The following is a 15,651-nucleotide window of genomic DNA, read 5'->3' on the forward strand; positions in this document are numbered from 1 at the left end:
ATAAATAAAATAAAGTACCATGAACATTTAGATAGTGGTTAGAGCGAAAACTCCTTTTGCCTTTTCTTTTTTTTTCATTGAATAAATAGATGAAGGGTTTTCAGGAAGTGAAGGAGAGAGGAAAGAAAGACAATTGGTGGGGAAAAAAAAAACCCAGAAGAAAACCTTCAGGCTTTTTCCCTCGAATCCACAAACATACCCCTCCCAAAAATTTAAATTCTAGGTAGGTTTCTTAGATCGATGTGGAGTTGCAATAAGTACTGAAAGTTTTAGTACTGGTAGCTTAGAATTCGTGAGGTAATACGAATAGCTCATGAAAGTGGCCAGCGACATAGAAAACTATGTCAGGCCACCTGACAGATGAAGGTCTGAGGCTGCATTTCCAACTGAATGGATCTTTACAGGGTCCTTCTGCAGGTATTGTCTCGTGTTTCCTCATGAAGGTTCAATAACTGACAATTTTACAGGTGGGTAAACTGCAGGTCAGACAAGTCAACTGGAAGTAACAGCTAAACACAGCCTATGCGATCTGGCTAAGTTCAGCGTTCCCTCTGGTCTACAAAAAGAAAGCTGAAATCATTTATAACCGATGCTGGCATCATCTGTGCATATAAGTAGCTCTAGAGTCTAGACTGCGCTTTCATATTTCTAGAGGTCTCTTTCAAACCTATACTAAAGGCTGCACTGAAAGAGGATAAAGAGAGCGGTTGCAATACTGATTTAAGCAAAAGAGGCTAGGAAATTACCATGCTCAAAGTGCTGCTAGGGGTGTGGCTTACTGGTAGAGGCTGCCTAGCATTCGCAAATCCCTTAATTCAGTCTCCAGGAAGCCCCTTCACAAGGCTCCCCAAAAGTATATTCTTCTAAAATGTTTACCTTTCGCAGAAGGTAAGAGAGGAGGTAGGTTTTCTACTTAAAGAAAGACAAAAAAAAAAATAATAATGGCATCAACATTACTGTGTATTTATCTGATTGTCACTTGTACTAATGCTTTTCTTGTATAGTAATATCTGACTCACATCACATAAGTGGAGGTTTTTTTTAAAGATATATTTATGTATTTATGTATGTATGTATGTATGTATGTATGTTTGTATTTATTTATTTATTTATTATACAATGTTCTACCTGTATGTGTGCCTGCACGCCAGAAGAGGGCACCAGATCTTATTATAGATGGTTGTGAGCTACCATGTGATTGCTGGGAATTGAACTCAGGACCTTTAGGAGGATCAGCTAGTACTCTGAACCTCTGAGCCATCTCTGCAGCCCCAGTAGGTGGAGTTTTTGTCTCATATTCACATATTGTTCTGTTTGAGACATGCAAGATCATTTAATCTTCATTCCTTAGGAGTTAAGTAAGTGAAGCTGGCAGTGGTAGCACACACCTTGACTCCCAGCACTTGGGAGGCAGAGAAAGGAGGATCTCTGTGAGTTTGAAGCCAGCCTGGTCTATAGATAGAGTTCCAGGACAGCCAGGGCTACACAGAGACCCTGTCACAAAACAAACGAAGAGTTAAGTGAGTGATGCAACTGGCTTCTTGCAGAGAGCTGGGCTTCCCAGGATCGTGTATGCCACACCACATTGCTGCTCAGGTGCCTGTCAAATTCCTTCTGAGAACAAGGAGATCCACCTCTGTGTGACCTTGATTAGGAGGATCTCTCACACTGTGAATCCATAACATTTCTCTCCATTCATCTAAACACTCCATATTTTATTTAGTCATGTAGTTACATCTGCAATGGCCTGTTTTTATAGGCTCAAAGTTGTGGAGGCAGATGGTGCCACCAGATCCCAATCACCTGGCTCAGTGAGTGAACCCTAGTAGTCCCATCATGTGTTAAGACAATTAACAGGCAGATGGAAGAAACACCACTAATATTGTCTACTATGTGCCTGGAACTGTTTCAGAGAACAGATATTGAACAACTCTAGGAGGTATTACAATTCTACAGATTAAAAAAAAAAAAAAAAAAAGGTAGAGTGCACAGCACTTGAGTAATTTGATCAAGGTCAAAGTAGGAATAGGTAGTAAAGTCAGGCTTAAAACTCAGGCGGTTTGGCTATGTCCAGTAGTCTATGTAGTAGTCTATGTCCAGATTACTAAGTTGAATGAATGAATGAGTGAGTAAGTGAATAAAAGAAAAGAAACGGAGAAAGCAAGCAAAAAAGAAGACACTCCAACAGACATGGATTTTCCTGGTGGCTCTTGACAGCTTCCTTTCAGACTCAGGTTGGTTATTTTTCTAATGGCCTTCCCCACTGGAAAGTAGAACTGCAACTCTTGGCTGAGCGGAATACCGCATGTTTCTATCACACTTGCTTTGTTTTTTTGTTTAGAGAGACATATGGCTCAAGGTGGAAATAGTTGTCTGAACTTTCAGAAAAAGAACTAAAGACTGGGGCTGGAGGGATGGCTCAGTTGATAAGAGCACTGAATGTTCTTCCAGGGGTCCTGAGTTCAATTCCCAGATCCCACATTTGGCTCACAGCCATCTATCATGGGACTTGAGGCCCTCTTCTGGCATGCAAACACACACATTATATATATTTCCACATACACACATATATAATACATAAATGAATCTTTTTAAAAAAGAACTAAAGACTGATTCTCACAGCATTGCTAGGTGTCAGTAGAGTGCCAAGTTAGAGGGGGAGAGGAGACACTGGAAGTATTGTTTTATTTATAACCCACAATATCTTGCTGAAGTCTCTAGCACTCCAAGTAAATTGGGGAAAATATTCAAACAAAATTGTACTTATTTAAAACACACAGAAACTATTGTTATGACATCTGTGTGGCCTTTTACTCAGCTTATTCTACAAAAGCTTATATGTAAAAATAATAACTCTGGAGTCTGGGGTATAGCTCAGTGGTTAGGGCTCTTGTCTAGTCACAAACAAGGCTCGGGTTCAATTCCAACTGCAAAACAAGCAAGTTTGTTTCTTTAAAACACAACAAACAATCAAACAAACAAACAAAAACCTCTTGCCAATTTCTAAAAATCTGAGAAACAAGAAAAGAAAGCACAATGAAAATAATAGATGGCACCTAAGCATACACAGTTCTCAATTCTTTTTACTGATATTTTGAGAATTTGATGGATTTTGTTTTTGTTTTGTTTTGTTTTGAGACAGGGCTCATTGGAGGCCAGGGCTCATGGAGCCCAGATTCACCATGCAACTGAGGATGACCTTCTGAGAATCTTCCCTGCACCTCCCAAGTGCTGAGGCTACAGGCCCACCATTTTCTGTGACATTGGAGGTCGGATTCAGGGCTGTACCTGCTAAACTAGCAGCCGAGCTATATCCCCAGCAAGAACTTGGGATAAGACAGCACAGAACTATGCTCTCAGTCACAGAATTAGCATTATTTGTGGGCTAGTGAGATGGTTCAGAGGGTTGCTGCCTAAACTGACAACCTGAGTTTCATCCCCAGGACCCACATGGTAGAAGGACAGAGCCAGCTCCATAAGCGTTCTGCACTCTGACCTCCACATGTGTGTCTGGCATGTAGGTTATGCCCCAACATCTATAAGCAATATAAACAAATGTTGATTTTTTTTCCAAAAGTTACCATTATTACATTTTTTTTCCTTTATATTTTTTTCTCACTGGAGAATCTGAAACCCACTAATGGTGTATAAGGCACCATGTTGCCTAGCATTGACCCTGGTCCCATAGATGACCAGCATTTGCTGAACAAGTAAATAACATGGAAGGGGAGATTCAGGTAGATAGCCAACCTCTGTGCCCTGGAATGCTTTAAAAGGCAAATCAGAACTTGGGTATAGTCCGGAAGTAGAGCATTCACCTAACAAGATGAATCAGTGTAGGTTCCATTCACAGCACCACAGAAAAGAAAAAGAAAAGCGGAGGCCTGCTTCTGCAAACAGGCCAACACGAAATCACAGATCTTACTCTCTCCCCAAATTCTTATGACATGCAAACTGAGAAATCAGAAAATATTTAACCTCTGAACCAAATTGAATAGACTGCTTTTTCAAGGTCTTTCACATGAGTCATAAATTAATACAGTGTTTGTCAATGCTTCTGATTTTCCCCTAGCAGGGGGAAAATGATCCTATTTTAGTACCATATTGAACCTTCAGAGAAAACAATTTCTCCCCCCCCCCCAACACCACTGCTCCCAGCCCAACAGATTACTGCTTCAGAGGCAAACACCACAATGAACTCCTCGAGTGCCTTTCTGGAGATAGTGTTTGCATGTAGGACTTTTTCACGGGTGAAAAGAATTCAGACACCCATGTCTGAGCCAATCCTCTCCCATTTGACTTCAGAGCAGTCAATATGAATCTGCTTTATTCTTTTAAATAGCTGCATTGGATTCTATTATATCAAAATATCATAGTTTCTTCAGATGGTCTACTATCATTGGACATTTACATTTTTGTTATTGTAAAACAATTCTAAAAAATATACCTAAGCCAACAGACCATAAAAAACTAAGGTTGGAGCCTGGCACACTGGCACATGCCTGTAATCCCAGCTCTCAGGGAGGCAGAGACACGTGGGTCTCTGTGAGTTTGAGGTCAGCCTGGTCTACAGGCTGAGTCCAGGACAGCCAGGGCTACACAGAGAAACCCTGTCTTGAAAAATCAGTCAATCAATCAGTCAGTGTTGGTAGCATCATAAAAACACTGAAAAAGAAGGTATTCAGCCTCAGCCAGAGGTAAACACCTGGCTTCGGAAGGGGACCAGGGCCAACAGGGGCTCACCTTCATTGCCATTAAGCCCCATGGGGTCCAGCGGGGGCTCGTGGGTGAGATCATCAGCATTTCGAACAGAAGGGATTCTGCCTTGTTTTTCTGAATTTTATGCAGGCTTCAGAGGACCTTCTCAAGCAGAACTACATTGACCTGAAAGACTCCTTTCCTGGCCTGGTGAACTCCACGCACTCAGGACAAGTGGTTGCTATGGTCTGGGATGGGTTGAATGTTTTGAAGACAGGCTGGGAAATGCTCAGAGAGACCAACCCTGCAGACTCAAAGCCTGGGACCATCCCAGGAGACTTTTGCATCCAAGTTGGCAAGAATATCATCCACAGCAGTGATTCTGTGGAGAGCGCAAGCTTATAGTTTCAGCCCAAAGATCTGGTGGATTACAAGAGCTGTGCACGGAACGATCTGAGTGACAGGAGGGCACATGCTCTCCCACCTACTCACCCCTGTTCTCACAGGCAGAGGACCCGCAACTCTATATATTTCTGGAACTTCCTTTGACCTGGAAGTAACCTCTGGGAGCTGTGACTCCCTTTGAAGTGGCCAGTGCTGTGACTCCTTGTGAGGGGGTCAGTGCTGTAACCCCCTGTGAGATGGTCAGCGCTGCGACTCCCTGTGAGGTGGTCAGCGCCTGTGATTCCATGTGCGGTGGTCAGCGCTGTGACCCCCTGTGCGGTGGTCAGCGCCTGTGACTCCATGTGCGGTGGTCAGCGCTGTGACCCCCTGTGCGGTGGTCAGCACTGTAATTCCATGTGCGGTGGTCAGCGCTGTGACCCCCTGTGCGGTGGTCAGTGCTGTAATTCCATGTGCAGTGGTCAGCGCTGTGACTCCATGTACAGCAGCACATGCCACTGGTAGATTAAAATGTTGTTTCACGCCCCCCCCCCCAAAAAAAAGTGTTCTGAAATCTTAGCTGGATTTATTTTCAATTTAAAAAAAATGTGGTAATTTAGGGAAACACTAAAATGTAATGGAAATTAGAGGTTTGCCTTACACAAAAGAATACTAGATTTGGGTGAATAAATTACAAACACAATGGTTTAAGTAGTATATACAGGACATGGAGAGATGGCTTAGCAGTTAAGAGCCTGGCTGTTTTTCCAGAGGTCCTGAGTTCAATTCCCAGTAACGTTGGTTCACAACCATCTGTAAAGAGATCTGATGCCCTCTTCTGGTGTGCAAGCACACATGCAGGCAGAGCATAATAAACAAACAAACAAACAAACAAACAAATAAATAGTTGGTATAATGTTCTTTTGAAATGTATACACCTTATCCTTGTTCATTCAAATGCTGATTTCTCTTCCCCACTCTATAGTTTCAATCTGGGTATTGCATTGTGATACTTATACTAAGTATCACCTGTCTCAACTTTGTGTAGACATCCAAAATAAAACAACCAGCCACAATGTTGAGCAATAGAGAGGAAGGAGTAGGCGAGAGAGGGGAAGAGTCAGAGGACAGGAAAGAGTGGGAGAAAAAGGGCAGGAGAGAGCTGGGAGAACAGAGGCAGGAGGCGAGATCTTGGAACATCGTGGAGAGATGAACTGGACCTAATACATCACTAAAAGCAAGTATAATGTGGGAAATCTAAATGTTAGTAAACTACGTGGGCTTGGAAGTTTAGGATGTAGTAATTATTGCCCAGCATTGTGTTCTAGATTAATTAAATAAATCTGAGTCTTTGTGTGGTGATTTGGTTATACAGCAGTTTAGGATTAACAACAGCATTACTAAAAGATAATTAATAGTAAATTTTAACAGCAACCTACAACAATAGATAGATAGATAGATAGATAGATAGATAGATAGATAGATAGATAGATTCATCTTTTTAAAAAAAGACGTATATACAGTGTTTGGAATGCAGAATGAGGTCACTGAAGACAAGTGACTTTGGCTACATGTACACAGATCTTTTTCCAGATTCAAATAGCCCTAAATAGAGAAAAGGTATAGTATAAAAAAGAGATATTTGTTATAAAAACACAAGTTCAAACAGTGTTGCAGAGAAAACAGGCAAAGTGAAAGGTTAACAATGGCAAGAAAGTGATAAAGGAAGTAAGGCAAGTTATGATGGAAAAGAAATAAAGTGTGTGTGTGTGTGCGTGCATGCGTGTGCACGTGCACTCATGCGAGCACACACACATGAATACAGACTCTCAGAGAATCGTCACACTGTGATGGGCCCAAATGGAAGTCACTATAGAATCCATGAAAATATGATTTTGCACCTTATGATGGTTAATCTAAGTTGTCAAGTTGATGAGGTCAGCCTGAGAGGAGAAACTCTGGTCATGCCCATGCAGGATTATCTTGGCTATGTTACATTGGGAAGAGCTGTCTACTGTGGGTGGGCCCTTCCCTGGGCAGGGGTATCAGACCGTCTAAAACGGAGAAAGTGAGCGGAGTTTTCGGCTTTGTTCTCGGCTCCCTGACTGTGGATGTTAGGTGACTATCTGCTTTCTCAAGTTCCTGCCACGATGGACTGTGAGCCAACACAACCTTTCCTTCTTTAAATTGCTTAAATTGCTTTGGTTGGTTTTCGTTGTTGTTATTGTTTTGGTTTTGGTTTTTGAGACAGGGTTTCTCTGACTGTCCTGGCACTCACTCTGTAAACCAGGCTGGCCTCAAACTCATAGAGATCCACCTGCCTCTGCCTCCCAAGTTGCTGGGTTGGTCCTGAGTTGCACCACCATTGCCGGGCTTGTTGGGGGTACTTTAATCACAGAAGCTGAAAAGTAACTAAGACACATCTTAATCCAAAATCATCCTTGGTCTATTCATCCCCTCAAGCAAGCAGAAGATTTGGAGAATCAGCCTGGGAAACTGGGAGCACTGAAGTCAGTGTGGTGGTATGTGCATGTAGTTCTAGCTGCCTGGAAGGCTGAGGCTGAAGGATCACTTGAGCCTATGGATTCAAGATCATCCCGGGCAGCATGGCAAAACCTTATCTCAAAACAAATGAAAACAGGTGTGATCCACACTGTGCGATCCACATATTCTTTCTAAAACTCAGGAAGAATGATTCAAGGAGAAAGAAACGGTCATATTTTGCTTGTAACAACGCAGGAGTTATGACACTACCATTGGAGCCACCAAACAATGGTAATGGATGTCATTGGTGCCAGGGACATCTGCGGCTCTCCCCAGCTGCCAGCCTTTTTGGTTCCTGCATGTTTTCAAAGCCTGCTTCTCAATCTTCCAGCCAATTTTTTTTTAGTCATCTAGTATCTTCCTAATAAATTTATTTTCTAGTTGTGCCTGTCAAGGTTCATTGTTGTTCTTGGTGTTGATTAATAGAGTGGATAGGAAGGCAAGCAGCAATTACTGTGAGAACTATCCCGTTTCAGAAACAACCCAAACTAAGAATGTATGAAGAAGCCTTATGAAGCCCCACTAGTTTATAAGCTAATTAAAAATATACCTAAAAAGAGGAGGGGGGAGATTGAACAGAAGTACCCTACATTAGTGGACAATACTGCCCCCAGAAGACATGAGTAAATGAAACTCCTTGATGGGCACAGGTTACCTCCCTGTGATTTATTGGTCAGGGAGGCCCCAGAGAAGCACAAGACAATACAGGCGTTTGCCAAGTGTTCATCCTTACCAACCATGACTAGATAATAAAACAGAATGTCTGAAGACAATAAACACAGTGGTTTCAGGACACAGAAACCTCAGTCTCAACTGACCAGAAAATGCCCTCTTGGCTAGCCGTCATAGCTCAGAAGGTGCTATACAGCAGTGGTCCCTGCATGTTTCCATGTTGATCTGCCAGGCAAGACATACAGCACCGTTTTTGGTGCAACCAAATGGCTCTCCTGATTGGATGTGCGGCTTGCTCCTATAGGCAGGATTTCATGCCTCACTAGCAGTGCGGCTTGCTCCTAGGGGCAGGATTTCATGATGCTCCTGTAAACATGGTTAAAACTAGAGGCTAGGTTAACACTGGAGCAGAGTTTTCCATTCCCAGGATGAATCCTGATGCCAGCACGAGGCAAGCATGGGGAGACAGCCTAGTCCTCTGGGACGTGCATTTGGTTTGGGTTATGCGCATACCCACCTTGGGTAATAATGCACTGTCAGCCTCATTTCTTCACTAGTACCTACTATGCCCATGCAGCCCTCTCCAAACTATGCCTTCAGTAAGGCCAGAATCCCTCAAGCTCCTGTGTGCACTGGACTACATGAGCTCTCATCTCTGGTTTCCCAACCGTTGGCGACATTCAAATCTGGACAGATTCTATTCAAGTGTGTTCCCAGTATATCTAGGTAAGAAGAATAGAAAGAAGAGTCTGGCCTGAACTGGTTTAAGATGCAAGCGCAGGAAGTCAAAACTGTCTCCTCTAGCCACCTTTTAGGGAGAATTCCCTGTTTATTCTTTTATATCTATGGGCTCACTTCTCAACATGCCTTCTGCAAGTCTGCGCGTACATGTGCACGCACACACACATGCAGGAATGCTCACGTACACACATTAGAGTAGAAATCTTGATGGAGCATGAGTACACAGTGGGAGGCCGCTCAGTCTCCATGCGGGTCTCTGAGTGAGGGGAGCAGGGGCTGCCTCTGTCATGAACTCAGTTGACTGCTCTCTGATCACTCGCACCTGGTGAGGTGGCCTTGTCAGGCCATGGAGGAAGAGGATCCAGGCTGAGACTTAATAAGCTGTGGGCAGATGGCAATTGTGGAGAACTCCTTCTTTCAGTGTGCTAGGGGAAAGGGATGGGGGAAGAGGGAGGGATGGTGGGACTGGGAGGGGGGTTAAGGGAAGGGGCTTCAATTGGGATATATAATGAATAAATTGTGAAAAAATAATAAAAATTAAAATTAATAAAAAAGCAAAAAGTTTAAAGGGGTAGGAAAAACAATTTCCTTTACACAAGAAATAAACATGAATATTTTGAAGTATGACTTTTAAAAAATAAAACACAAACAAACAGTGTTTTTTAATCAAACAAACAGTTTGATTAAAAAGAAACAAAAACAAAAACTAGTGGCTAGGGAAACCATAGGCCCTTTTGATATTGTTCTTCTAAACAGTCACGTTGTCAAACTGTCTTCTAAATATTTATGTTTATATCCGTAGAGCTGTGCTGCTCCCAACAAGGGGCATTTCTTATTGTCGTGGGTAGTGGTCAATGCAGAAATGCATTTCTGTTCTAAGCACTAAGAAGAAGTTACTGTAGTTGCTTGACCACAGATGGGACATCTATAGCAAACCAACCCAGAGTCTCTGGGAAGGTGGGGTTGGGGGCAGAAGGAATGTAAAAACCAGAGGACGAGGAGGAGAGCTGTGAAAAGCTGTCCTCTGGGCATGATGAGACTGTTGTACACATGAAGTCACTGCAGCTGAGATTACTTACCCAAGACCTGTAAAAATTCCACCACAGTGCTAGGTGTGATGATATACACACCTTTAATCCCATACATCAGGAGAAGATGCAAGTGGATTTCCACGTGTTGGAGGCCAGCCTGGAATACCTAACAAGTTCCAGACCATTTGATGGCTGCTGGGGGAAAAGAGTCACTTTTCTCTAGGAGTGTGGCCACTGCTTGGTTCCCCAGTAGCTAGGAGATGACTGCCATCCAATAAATGTATTAAATTCAGTGTGTCAAAAACAAACAAACAAATAAAACAGGCAGATAAATAAGTAAATATTATAAAAATAGGGCATGAAGTTGGGAGGGAGCTGATGGCGGTTCTGGGGGAAGTTAGAGGGGAGGAGTGTGGACTGGTTATGACCAAGATACATTGTGTACATGTATGAAACTTGCAAATAATAAAAACAGAAAAGAAAGACGCACAGGGCAAAGATCCTCAGAACTAGTCCTTGTCAGTCTGTGGCAGCCTGCAACCCCAAGGAGGGCACCCGCTGCACCAGAGACCACCAGCCTCAGCCACCAGCCTCCAAACTCCAACTCGGCAACCCAACTGCAGACCACCCCCACTCTCTCAGTGTTCCCTACCCTGTCTCCTATCGCCCCTCTCCCCTTGTCACCACACCTTGGCGCCCAACTCCAGCAGAGGCCACCTGCTTGCTCAGAGTCATGCAACACTCCAGGTAGGCCACCTGCCCCTCAGGTAGACCACTCCTACTCTCTCAGTGCCAGCCCGCCCTACTGCCCTCAATCCCTTCTCCCCTCCTCCTTACCCTGTCCCAGCCCCCTACTCAAGAAGCAACCTGCTCTACCAGAGGCCACCCCATCTGCAAGAAGCACAGGTAGGCTGCCTGCCCAGGGACACCCCTCACACTCTCAGTTCCTCCACCCTATGCCCAAGCCTCCCACCCCTTCTTATGGCTGTGTCCCAACCTCAGGCAGAGACACCCTGCTTAACTAGAGGTCACCTGGCCACCATAAGTCCAGGCCCTCTGCTCAACCACAGGCCATACCAGCCAGAAGAGCAGAGAGGAAACAGAATCTGAGAAAGAAAACATCCATTCAACAAAAACAAACTCAGAAAGCAGCCCCTAGACCTATAATCACACCAAATCCAGATGCCTAGATGGCAGTGTAAGAACACAATCAACAACAGCCAGGGCATGTGGCACCACCAGAGCCCAGATGTCCTACTACAGCAAATCCTGAAGAGTCTAACACAGCTGAAACACAAGAAAATGACCGTAAAACCAACTTTACGAAGGTGTTAGAGGTCCTTAAAGAGTAAATGAATAAATCCCTTAAAGAAATAGAGAAAAAGAGAAACAAAAATTGGAGGAAATGAATGAATCTCTTAAAGAAAGTCAAGAAAACAAATAGTTAAAGATAAAAAAAGTTCAAGACTTGAAAATGGAAATAGAAGCAAGAAAGAAAACACAAATGGGGGAATTCTAGAAATGAAAAATCTAGGTAAGTAAACAGTAACTACAGACACAAGTAACACCAAGAGAATACAAAAAAATGAAAAAGAATCATAAGCATTGACAGTACGATAGAAGAAATAGGCACAGAACTTGTGGGAATGGCCAGCCAATGACTGGTCTAACAACAACAGAGAGCCACTGCCTGGAGGACCAGGAACTGGAGGCTGGATGGCCCAGAGATCTAGGATTAAAAAAATTATAAAATGATATTCTTCTATACTCATAGCTCAGTGTCTAGTCCAATCATCATCAGAGAGGCTTCTTCCAACAGCTGAATAGAGTAGATATAGAGGCCCACAGCCAAACATTAGACACAGAGAGAGCCCAAATTGAAGATCTCCATCTTCCCTCTGAGTTCAGGGAACCCTGTAGAAGAAGGGCAGGAAGGATTGCAGGAGCCAGAGGAGTTGAGGACACCAGAAAACACAGCCCAGGGAATCAACTAGGCAGGGCTCACAGGAGCTCACAGAGACTGATACAGCAATCACAGAGCCTGCATGGGTCTGTTCTAGGTCCTCTACAAATATGTTATAGTTTTTAGTTTGTTGTTTATGTGGGACTCCTAGAAGTGGGAGTGAGGGTATCCCTGACTCTTTTGGCTGCTCTTAAGACCCTCTTCTTCCTTCTGGATTGCTTCGTGCAGCCCTAATAGGAAGGTTTGTGCCTAGTCCTATTGTAACTTGTTATGTTGTGTTTGTTTGCTATCCCTGGGAAGTCCACCCTTTTCTGAAGGGAAATGGAGGAGAAGTTGATCTGGGGAAAAGAGAGGTGTGTGTTAAACAAGGCCACACCTACTCCAAAGAGACCACACCTTCTATTAATGCCACTTCCTAGTGGCACACACCTTTAGCCTTTAATCCGAACATTGGGGAGACAGAGGCAAGTGGATCTCTGTGAGTTTGAGGCCAGTCTAGTCTACAAAATGAGTTCCAAGAGAGCCAGGGCTGTTATACAGAGAAACCATATCTCAAAAAACAAAACAAAACAACAACAAAACAAATTTATGAGCTTAGGGCACCCATTCTTATTCAAACTTCCACTCACCATTAGTTACCTTAGTTAATTATTTTAGGAAATGCCTTTCTGCTTCTGGGACAGCTCACTCAGGATGATCCTTTCCAGTTCCCACCATTTACCTGCAAATTTCATGATTTCCTTATTTTTCATTGCTGAGTAATATTCCATTGTGTAGATGTACCACAATTTCTGTATCCATTCTTCAGTTGAGGGGCATCTGGGTTGTTTCCAGTTTCTGGCTATTACAAATCAAGCTGTGACAAACATGGTTGAGCAAACGTCCTTGTTGTGTACTTGAGCCTCTTTTGGATATATGCCTATTAGTGGTATAGCTGGATCTTGAAGAAGTGCTATTCCTAATCGTCTGAGAAAGCGCCAGATTGATTTCCAGAGTGGTTGTACAATTTTACATTCCCACCAGCAGTGGAGGAGGATTCCCCTTTCTCCACAACCTCTCCAGTGTTGTCACTTGAGTTTTTGGTCTTGGCCATTCTGATGGGTGTAAGGTGAAATCTCAGGGTTGTTTTGATTTGCATTTCCCTGATGGCTAATGAGGTTGAGCATTTCCTTAAGTGTTTCTCTGCCATTCGATATTCCTCTATCGAGAATTCTCTGTTTAGTTCTGTTCTCCATTTTTTAATTGGATTACTTGTTTTGTAGCTTTTCAGTTTCTTTAGTTCTCTCAGACCTACCCAGAAGGATGACTCTTAATTGGCCCTAGATTCAGTCAGTTGACAACCAAGACTGACTAGTTCACTAATGGTTGGCAGTTGCTAGGTAGATTCAGGATGGCTGTTGGTTATCAGAAAGATCAAGGTAAGATTAGAGGGTGGGGACTTTCAGCCCTACCCCCAATCTCTGCAGTAGGGGAGTGGGTCTGGGAGTTAAGCTGACCCCTAAAGGTTAGTAACCTAGTCAGTCATGCCTATGCAATGAAACATCCACAAAATTTATAAGCAATAGGGTCCAGAGACTTTCCAGATAGAGAAATGTGCGAGGAATGTTGAGGCAAACCTTTTGGAGGCCCATGGGGAAAGGCGAGTGAAGTGTCAGCAACTCCTGCAGCTCCTTGAAAGATCCTGAGCCACACTGCACACCGTGTTAACCTACTAGGAACTCCTAGCACACCAGTGAAGTCTCAAAATGGATCTGAGGCTAGGGCGGTGACTGCTTCTCACTCCTATGTGGAAGACTCCAAAGGTGACCTTGCACCCCCACATTTCCTTATAGTTGCCCTGATTGTTACTGGTGCTTGAGGCTAGCACGGGATGGTCTGACTGGCCTTCCAAACATTTAAAGGCTGTTACACTGGGCAATAAATTTAGATCTGCACCTTGAGTCTGGTCTTTGGAGTCTGATTCCCCAGATTCTGCATGAGCTCTGTCACCATCCTCCCCCCCCCCAACAGGTTCCTGATCCCCATAGAAATGCTCTGGGAGGTGGGGTACTAGAAGAGGACACAAACTTCTGCAGCATTCCCTTTATCTCTGTCTCATGTACCTCTTCATGGGCAACCTCTGTAATATTCTCTGTTTCAGTGGTCCTCAACCTTCCTAGTGCTTCGACCCTTTAATACAGGTCTTCATGTTGCGGTGACCCCCAACCATAAAATTGTTTCCACTGATTATTCATAACTGTAATTTTGCTACTGTTTTGACTCGGAATATAAATCTCTGTGTTTTCCAATGGTCTTAGGTGCCCCTAAAGAGATGGAGACTCACAAGTTGAGAACTGCTGCTCTGTAATAAACTAGTGAATGTAAGGGTGATGTTTCTCTAAGTTCTGTTAGCCACTTTAGCAAATAAAGCAAATCCAAGGGGCAGTCATGGGAACCCCAAATTTATAGCCTGTGGTTCCCATCTGAAGCTCAAGGCAGTCTTGTAAGACTGGAAAGCTGGGGACAGTGTCAGAACTGAATTGAACTTGGTCATCCAGCTGGTAGTCTGGATGTTGAGTGTGTGTGTGTTTTGCGGGGTATGCTAGCATATCAGGTCACAAAAACAGTGTTATGACAAGATAGAAGAAACAGTTTGTTAATTCTGGAACTTCTGAGAAACAGTGCATTGAGGAGTTTTGTAAAACGCATGACAAGGACAGGAACTCCACAAGGAGAACAACAGAGCCAAAATACCTGGGCCCAGGGGCCCTGCAGAGACCAATACTCCAACTAAGGACCATGCATGGAGAGGAACTACACTCCCTGTCAAAGGAAGCCCATTGGCTGCTCAGTTTCTAAGTAGATTCCCTAGTAAGGGGTACAGGGGTTGATTCTGACATGAACTCAGTAGCCTGTTCTTTGATCACCTCCCCTGGGGGTATGCAGCCTTGCCAGGCCACAGAGGAAGATGAGGCAGCCAGTCCTGATAGGCTAGGGTCAGATAAGAAAGGGAGGAGGTCCTCTTCTATCAGGGGACTAGGGAAAGGGCATAGCGGAAGAAGAGAGAGGGTAGGGGGGACTGGGAGGAGACAAGGGAGGGACCTGCAGCAGGAATACAAAGTGAATAAATTGTAATAAGTAAATAAACATATATAAATAAAATTAAATTTTTAAAAATGCATGACAAAAGAGCACAAAGGATGGTACAGAAATTTTTAAAAATCATGTTGTTGTAGTACTAGGGATTAAACCCAGACCCTGATGCCTGTAAATCGGATATAGACTTAGTGGACAGTAGTGTTGCATGCCTTTAATCCCAGCACTGGGGAGGCAGAACCAGATGAATCTCTTTGTTTGAGGACAGCCTGGTCTACACAGAAAAACCCTGTCTTGAAAAAACAAAAAATCCCAAACAAACAAACAAAGAGGCAAGCAGATATTTGAAAAATTATGAGCGTGTTTTTGAAAGTGGATACCACTGGAACTGCAATTACAGACGGTTGTGAACCTCAAAGCACAAGTCCTCGAGAAGAATGCAAGTATTCTTCAATGCTAAGCCATCACTCTAGACCCCAGGACGTCTTATATTGTGGTGAAGTAGTGCAGTCTTAAAGGGAAGCCATGATACATTAAAATGTGCTA

General features: G+C 43.6%; 1 pseudogene; it reads left to right on the forward strand.

Annotated features, from left to right (window-relative positions):
* The first annotated feature begins 341 nt into the window (after window positions 1–341).
* On the forward strand, window positions 342–5,247 carry LOC129672545 (nucleoside diphosphate kinase A-like; annotated as a pseudogene).
* The last annotated feature ends 10,404 nt before the right edge of the window (window positions 5,248–15,651 follow it).

The sequence above is a fragment of the Psammomys obesus genome, unplaced genomic scaffold, assembly GCF_907164565.1.
Source record: "Psammomys obesus unplaced genomic scaffold, mPsaObe1.curated_primary_1811, whole genome shotgun sequence".
Taxonomy (NCBI): domain Eukaryota; kingdom Metazoa; phylum Chordata; class Mammalia; order Rodentia; family Muridae; genus Psammomys; species Psammomys obesus.